Source organism: Orycteropus afer, unplaced genomic scaffold (assembly GCF_000298275.1).
Source record: "Orycteropus afer afer isolate SDZICR_OR568_19922 unplaced genomic scaffold, OryAfe1.0 scaffold00244, whole genome shotgun sequence".
Taxonomy (NCBI): Eukaryota; Metazoa; Chordata; class Mammalia; order Tubulidentata; family Orycteropodidae; genus Orycteropus; species Orycteropus afer.
The window spans coordinates 5,016,388-5,025,363 of record NW_006921831.1 but is presented as its reverse complement, the minus strand read 5'-3'; positions in this window follow the sequence as shown (position 1 = coordinate 5,025,363).

Here is an 8,976-nt window from a genome sequence, read left to right as displayed (position 1 = left end):
ATTTTCATGCAAATTCTTCTGCTAGTTGGGGTTTAGTCCACTTCTATATCCTTCCCTTCAAGGCTCAGGGGTCCAGGATTATCTTCCGTGTCTGTGTTTATTGGTTTCCCTTTTCTTTGTTGAAGAGGGTCTGTGCAGTCTTTCTGCCTAGTCCACCATCTTGTAGGAACATCAGAGTTGATTTTTCGTCATCAGAATCTCAGCTACATAAAATCTCAGAGTAGATTTTTGTATCATCAAAGGACTCTGTGGACAGGTAGCTTCTCTGACCTGGTGCTCCAAAGCCTAGGATTCTCAGTAGAGGGAGGTCTTCCCTGGGGAGGTGCCCAGCTTCTAAAACAGACTGAGACCTCTCCTGGTCTTTCCTTGCTTCTGCTTGGGGCCTCCCACTTGCAAACCTCACTTTTCCTTCCAGGTTAAATCTTAGAACCTGGTGAGAAGCTCAGCACCAACTTTATCTAGGACCAATAATATCCACATGGATGGTCTTCTGCCTGGTGGTTACTCTCCCTGTGAATGTCTCAGAGATTTCCAACTCAGAGTGATCTGGAGAGCTGTCTGACATTTGTCACTAATGATGATGCTTTTTCTTTGTCCTCAGGGGTCCTGTCCAGGTGCTACTGATGGCAACTGGACCAGGACTGAGGAAGCCCTTGAGAATCCTCTCCCGCACCTGTGCTGTCTCTGATTCTCCATCACAACCAGTGGTTCCTACTGGCATTGGATCTGCTGGTTCACAGGGAAGGATGGTGCTTCAAGAAAAAAAAGGAGGCGGGGGGGAGATGGGTTAGTTGGAGTTGCAAATTACAGTTGATCCTTCCTGAACTCCAGCTCCATCTCCAGAGTCATGTCCAAAAACCAAGTCTCCCTGCAGACTGCTGAGAATATGGCCATGAACTACTGTGTGAGAGACACAGGAAGAGTCAGTGGGAATCCAGACACAAACCTCTCTGCAGGGAGAGGACATAGGGCAGGGGACACTCAGGACCCACTGAGCCAGGGCCCAGCCCCAGGGGAGTATAAGGGAGGTTGGAGAGAGGTTTCCTGCTGGAGTCTTGGTTTTCCTTGATCTTCAGACACCCATGAGTCATTTCCACTTGTTTATTTAACAATTTCACAAATTAGGTTACTGTCTCTCTCGAAGTACCCTGCTCCATGGAGCTTATAAAAACCTAATTAAATTATATATAAATATATCTCCATGGAGCTTATAAAAGCCTTATTAAATTATATATAAATATATTAACATAAAATATCTCTGGATCTTTCTGACTTCTGGCACTGTACAAGGAGGACTCTGCAGCTTGGAAGTCATGCTCCCCCCACATGCACACACACAGAGCCCTTCCACAAAGATGGGGGAGTTTATTGGTTCCAGGCTTTAATCTCTGTGCAAATATTAGCTGATCACTGTGTTAAAAGCAACAAGATATAGACAATTTAAACAATCAACTGTTTATGGAGAGAAAGGGTTTGCAAAGCAGGCAGGCAGTTTTACAGAAACTGCTGCATGTACCGTGAATTCGTGAAGTGATTTGAGCTTATATACCATTTACAGTCTCGTGGTGAAGGAAGGGCTGTACGGCTGGGTGTCTTGAAGACGCTGTGTTAATTTTAAGTACATATGGAAAAACAAGTCCTATAGAATGCACGTGTCCATACTAGAGGTACAGGCCTTGGGAAGAGAAAGGCTCTTCGGCTGAGTACCTACCACGTGTCATTTAAAGTGATCGTGATCATTAAGCAAATGTAAGGCAGTAAGGGGCATGCTTGGGAGCCCCTTGGGAGGTTAATGAGGTTGGTTTGCAGGGGTATATCTAATTATATGGAGCCCAGAAGTCTAGGAACATTGTGCAGGCTTCTGGGAAGTTGATTAATTTTAAATATTGTTAGCTAAATGAGTAAAAGATGGCCTCTGTGTACTGGCCCCAAGTTGTTTACTTACTGACAGCAAGCTGAGGCCTGTTAGCTGAGAACGCCTACTAGTGCCAAGCTCAAATTTGAACACACTCTATTGTTTCCAAAATTGCCCAGATAAGCAGATTTCTAGCCATTTAGAGCCTGTCTCCTTTATATACCCCCAAACTGCACCCAACATCTGCTCACTGCCCATAAGATAAAACCCTGTGGTCATAAGACCTCATGGTGCTGCTATTTTGTGGTCGTATCTGTTTCCTCGATTGGCCCCAAACTCCTTAAAACTCAGTACAAGCTGAGATGACGATGGTCTGAGGAGAGAAATTCAGTACTAGTTGGGGAAAAGAGCCAAGATCTGCCTGGTCAGTACAACATCCTACTGGCAAACTGATCCTGGACAGTCTTAAGTGACTGGGGCTTAGAAAGGTTGGTGTGCCAAGGTGTTTTCTGTGGTCTCCCCTATGCTCCATTAGCCTGGCCATGGCAGTGGGTCAGTCTTTTGCGGCAGAGGCCCCAAACTGCCCAGAAAGGAGGTCAGTGGCCAGCCTGGGCCCCCACCAAGCAGGCGCTAAACATTGAAGAGTTGTGAGCCTGACCAGCAAGGGGTGGGGAACTGGCTTCTGGAACAACGGCAGTAGGCCTGACCCCAGAAGATACTATAGCAGGAACTCCTGTGGGGAATGGTGATTTGGGGTACTCTAAAACCACAGAATAACGGGAGCTCTGGTAGCATAGTGGCTAAGACACTTGCCTGCTAACCAGACAGCTGGTGGTTCAAACCCACCAGCCACTCCTCGGAAGGGAGGTTGGGCAATCCTACTTTCGTAGTGATACTGCCTCAGAAACCCAAGGAGGGGTCGCTATGAGTCGGGTTTGACTCGACGGCACATAACAACAACAACAACAACAACAAAACCAGAGGATATTTTCATCCCTGGGGACCACTACTACATGGACAAATGAGTCCAAAAGCAGAGACATGGGGATCTCATAAGTGCAGCTGGGGAGTGTGGGGCATCTGTGCAAAGCACTCACAGGCCTCTGCCACTGTCTCACTTGCATCCACTGTTTCCTTCCCCCACAAGGGATCACAAGATGTAGACTATTGTTATTACTGTTATGGCAGTATTGTAATAGCATTGATCTTAAGCTCTGCCTATTCTCTTCCTGTGCCTTGATCACTGTGTGCTGACCTCCTCCTTATTGTATATTGCCTTTTCCTTCACTCCAGTTATTATGTGCCCACCCTCTTGCTAGTAGAAGTGCACTTCTTCCTGGAAAAAGTGCAGCCGGAATGCTCCTCGGAAGCGAGAATGGCCAGACTTGGTCTCACCTGCTTTGGTCATGTTGTCAGAAGGAACCATTCCCTGGAGAAGGATATCATGCTTGGTAAAGTGGGGGGTCAACGAAAAAGGGGAAGACCCTCAATGAGATGGGTTGACACAGTGGCTGCAAAGATGGGCTCAGGTATAGCAAGAACTGTGAGGCTCGCCCAAGACCGGGCAGAGTTTCGCTCTGCTGTGCACAGGGTCTCTATGAGTCGGAGATGGCTCGCTGGCACCCAACCACAGCTCTTGCTAGTGATATACCCTCCCTTCAGCAACAAGGGTTGAAAAAGAAGAATCAATATTTTTGGCATGAAATGAAAACTTTGTAGAGGAGCCAACAGATTTGAAATGACAGAAAAAAGTATCAGAAAACTTGAGTATAGGTCAGCTGAGATTACCCAGTCTCAGAAATAGAAAGAAAAGTGAATGGAGAGAAAAACAGCAGAGCTTCAGGGACCTATTGGACCTCCTGAAGCATACCAACCCACTAGACATCATCCTGCATATCAACAGCAGAAATAGAGGTGGACTGAAAGACTCTTGGAAGAAGCTGTGGCTGAAAACTCCCCAAATGTGATGAAAAGCACTAATCTATGCATCTAGGATGTCCATCAATCTCCTAGGATAAATGCAAAGAGATCTACACTTAGATACATCATAATCAAATGATTTGAAGCTCAGCAAAAAGAACTTGGAGAGCAGCAAGAGAGAAGCAACTCATCACGTACAAAGGATGCTCAAAATTAAGAGCTGATTTCTCATCAGAAACCATGAAGACCAGAAGGCAGTGGTATGACATACTTAAAGTGTTGAAAGAGAAAGATGGCCAATCAAGAATTCTAGATCCAGAAAAACTATTCTTCCAAAATGAAGGAGAAATTAAGACATTCCTAGATAAACAAAAGCAGGAACAATTCTAGGATAGTAGAAATGGTACAAGAAATACTATAGGGGGTCCTTTAGGCTAAAATAATAAAGTACATTGGACAGTTACTCAAGTTCACATGAAGAGATAAGAGCACTGATAAAGATAATGATGTGTGCAAATATGAAAGTATAATTGCACTTGTGGTTAATAACTCTTTTTCTCTCCTAATGTAAAAGACACATACATGAAGAAATATTGTAAGTCGGGGTTGATAGAAACACAGTGTATAAATATGCAGTATGTGTGATAATAGTGGAGTTCCTGGATGGCACAAAAGTTAGGTGGTTCAAACGGATCCAGAGGTGTCTTGGCAGAAAAGCCTGAGGATCTGCTCCCAAAAGTTCGCCCTGTGGGGTGCAATTCAGAGTCCGAATTGATCCAACAGCAGCTGTTTATTTATTTATTTATTTATTTATTTATTTTATGATAATGGCACAAAAGATGGTGGAGTGAATGAAGTTATATAATAGTAAAATTTCTGTATATTTTTGAAATTAAATTGAGATGAATCTGAACTGTTGTTGTTGTTGTCATGTGCTGTTGAGTTGTCTACAACTCATAGTGACCTTATGTACAACAGAACAAAACACTGCCCTGTCCTGTGCCAGCCTCACGATCCCCACTCTACCTGAGTCCGTTGTGGCAGCCACCATGTCCACCCATCTTGTTGAGGGTCTTCCTCTCTTTCATTGACCCTACACTTTACCAGGGAGCTCTGGTGGCATAGTGCCTAAGGCATTTGACTTCTAACCAGAAGGCTGGTGGTTCAAACCCAACAGCCACTCCTCGGAAGGAAGTTTGGGCAATCTGCTTCCGTAGTGATACTGCCTCGGAAACCCAAGGAGGGGTCGCTATGAGTCGGGTCCAACTCAATGGCGCATAACAACAACAACAACACTTTACCAAGCATGACATCCTTCTCTAAAGAATGGTCCCATCTGACAACATGACCAAAATAAGTGAGATGAAGTCTGGCCATTCTCGCTTCCAAGGAGCATTCTGGCTGCACTTCTTCCAGGATAGATTTGTTCATTCTTTTAGCAGTCCACAGCACTTTCAGCATTCTTTGCCAACACCACAACTCAAAAGCATCAAACTTTTCTTCAGTCTTCCTTATTCATTGTCCAGCTTTCACATGCATATGAGGTGATTAGAAATACCATGGCTTGAGTTAGGTGCACCTCAGTCTTCAAGGAGATGTCTTTGCTCTTCGGCAACTGAAAGGGTCTTTTGCAACAGATTTGCCCTATGTAGTAAGTCTTTTGATATCTTGACTACTGTTTCCATTGGCATTGATTGTAGAACCAAGTAATAGGAAATCTTGGACAACTTCCATCTTTTCTCCATCTATCATGATGCTGCTTACAGTGCCCCACTGTGATCCACACAGTTCTCACTGAGCAATTTTTTCAGAAATAGATTGCCAGCCCTTTCTCTGGAGTCTGTCTCAGTCTGGAAGCTTCACTGAAGCCTGTCCATATGGGTGACCCTGCTGGGATTTGAAATACCAGTGGCCTAGCTCCCAGCATCACAGTAACATGCAAGCACCACAGTGTGACAGACTGTTCTAGTTACCTTGTGCCACTTTGACAAGAATATACTACAAATAGGATGGCCTTATCAAACAGGAGTTTATTCTTACAATTTGGAGGCTTTATGTCCAAGTTCACAGTGCCAGGCCCTAGGGGCTGGGTGAAAGCCCCTCAACCTTGGGGTCCAGCTCCGCCTCCTATTCCTGGCCCACTGGAGCTAGAAGCGTTTCTTCACTTAGACAGCTGCTGGCTGCTGAGGCTGAGAAGCTCCAAAGTTAACAAGTAAAAAGGCACAGTCCCGATGTTACCACACAGCAGGCCATTGACTTAAGTCCATTGTAAGTCCCAAGGTCGTCAGAGCATAGCAGGCTGCTGAGCAACGACATGGCTACATGCAGGGTCCAAGCATGCCAGAGGCTTGAGACCATTCTCAAAGGTTCTCCTTACATACAGGAAGCAGACCACATCCCTAAGGCAGCTACTCAGTTGCTCCCAGTAGATTTCACCATGGAGTTGATGACCAGTCTCATCATGGGGAATACTACATCCAGCTGCCCAGCCACTCAACCAGGCCCAGCCAAGTTGGCACACAAACAAAACCACCACACAGACTGACTGACAAGTGACTGGTCATGCTTTAGAAACTTTAAATCCCACTGCAGTCATAGAGCATGCAGTCCTTGGCATGTGAGATTTCAAGTTTGAAAGTTCCTGAGGAACATGAAGTCTCACTACTGGTCAAATACTACCTTGGCTTTTCTTTTTCTTTGCATTTTAAGCTTACTTATGCTCATGCTGATTACATTCAGTTTGTATGCAATTCAACATTTCTCATTTTTTTTTCAGATTTCTTATTTGACAGCTGGTTATGTAGCAATATATTGTTCCATCTATCATCCATATCTATCCATTAACCACACCCCAATCATAGAACACACAATGATTTGTTTAAATAATTTAAAATTAAGGTTTACTTTATAGCCTACCAAATCCACAATTATAAACATTCGTGACCACTTCAAGTATATTATATATTTATAAGGAGCTCTGGTGGCGTAGTGCCTAAGGTATTTGACTGCTAACCAGAAGGCTGGCAGTTCAAACCCACCAGACACTCCTCGGAAGGAAGGTTGGGCAATCTACTTCTGTAGTGATACTGCCTCAGAAACCCAAGGAGGGGTCGCTGTGAATCGGATCCAACTCCATGGCAGTGAGTTTGGTTTTTTGGGTTGTTTTAGTATTAATACACACAACAATTTTAATGTATTTCCCACAGGATGCACTGTTGAATAGAATTAAGTAGGTCAACTGTGTTATTGTTTTGTTCAAGGATCTCACATTTTTACTTATTTTTAAAATGTTTTTATTTTATTAGCATGATTCTATTAGCTTCTGCAGATTTATGTTAAGTACTTTCTGTATGATGGTTATCTATTTCCAATTCTGTTCCTTTGCAACGTATATGCCTCGAAAGTACAGACTTTTAAACTGAGTACTTCTTCAATCCACATTTAAGACACTTACACTTTTATGATAAATAACGTAGTTCTCCTTATCAGCTACCTTTTCATATTTGATCTGCTGTTACCTCTTTGGCCTCCACATTTTAAGCTGGTTTTTTTTTTTTTTTTTTTTCTTTAACTAGTTATTGTGCAATAATGGTGCCTGGCCAACAAGGCTTGGTTGCGCAAAAACACAAACATTATCTCTGGCTCAGTGTTGTGGGCCAGTTACCATGGTGTTGCCTCAGGACTGGGCTTGGCTAGGATGCATTGCCTTCCTGAAGTGTATTCTTGGCCACAGCAGAGTTGCAAGAGGGCGAAGCCCAATGCAAACACATTTCCAGACTCTAATTTCTGCACAGTGATTTCCCATCCACCAGCTGTATCACAGGGATAGGCCCAAAGTTCAGGGGTAGAGACTCAGCTGCACTGCCCCCTCTGGGGGCCCAGGCTCCAGGTGCTCGCAGCATTCCAAGGAATAGGACATCAAGGCCAGTCAGTGGGAATCAGAACAACCATAGAGACACAGAGAAATAAGAGATAAATTCATAGAAATTGGCAGGTGCTGTGCATCAGGCCTTGGAATCTGCCAGCCTCCACTCCTGTCTGTGTCTGTCCCTGCCCTCCTCCAACCACACCCAGGAATGAAAGGCCAGGGGCAGGTGCTGTCCCTCTACACTCTGCTCTGCCCACACCTCCCCCAGAAAGGATCCCAACCTCCCAGAGTCCCCTTGTCAGGAACCCTCTGACCCAGAGTTGTTCAGAAGGAGCATAGAAGCCGCCTGAGGTGCTTCAACAGGGAGAGGTAACAGTGGGAATTGGTCCCACGGCTGAGATGCACTGAGCTGCTGTGCTGATTATACCTGCAGAGAGCAGCGGGCACCCGAGGAAGAGGCAGAAGTCATGAGACTCTCGTCTTGGGAGTCTGGATGAGGGTCTGGATAAGGTCTAGGAGGCAGGTGCCTCTGAGGGCATCTTGAGGCTGGCCTGGGAGCTTTGATTCTCCTGCGCCTTCAGGTGAAGGACCATAGGTCCACACAGGACACCCACCACACACAACCATTATGCAGGCAAGGGCTCAGCCTACATTAAGACGACAGACAGCCTGACCATGTGAGTGGACAAGTGTCGTGGACTTCACTCTGACTCACCCTCCCACTGAAAAGGGGGTTACACGCCTGATGGCCACAGAACACCCCCATCACACACCTGTGCAAATGCTGAGAGGCAGGCAGGATGAAGGGGTGAGGGCACACCATGAGGCATGTGCTCCCCTGGTCCATCTCTGCTCCCTACCATTGCTCCTCCTCTTGTCACTGGGGGCCCCATACCCCATTCCTGGGGACCCGATCTGAGAGCTTTTGTGGGGAAGCTAGCCTTTGTCCTGAGTCTCTGACTTACAGCCAGGAGCCATATAAAGTTTAGGGAACTCTCCCAAGACCAGAAAATGGGCTTTGATCTCAGAGAAGGGTAATAATTTAAGCAAAAGAGGCTTAACCCAGGTGAGTATGTGCTTGGAAGGAGTCCATCTTGGGGTCTACCTCCCTCTGGGAGTCCACCTCCTTCAGGGCACTGGGAGTGTAGGGTCCTGGCAAGTTCCCCCTAAGTGAACAGTAAAGACCTGCAGCAGTCCTGGGGGACAGACAGGAAGTGGACTAGGGTGACCCCTGTAAGTCTGAGGCCAGAGTTCTAGTAGCCTCCAGGAAAATCTTTAACCAGAAACCTTTTAGTGTCAGCAATACTAACAAAGCTTTTGGAATTCTAAACAC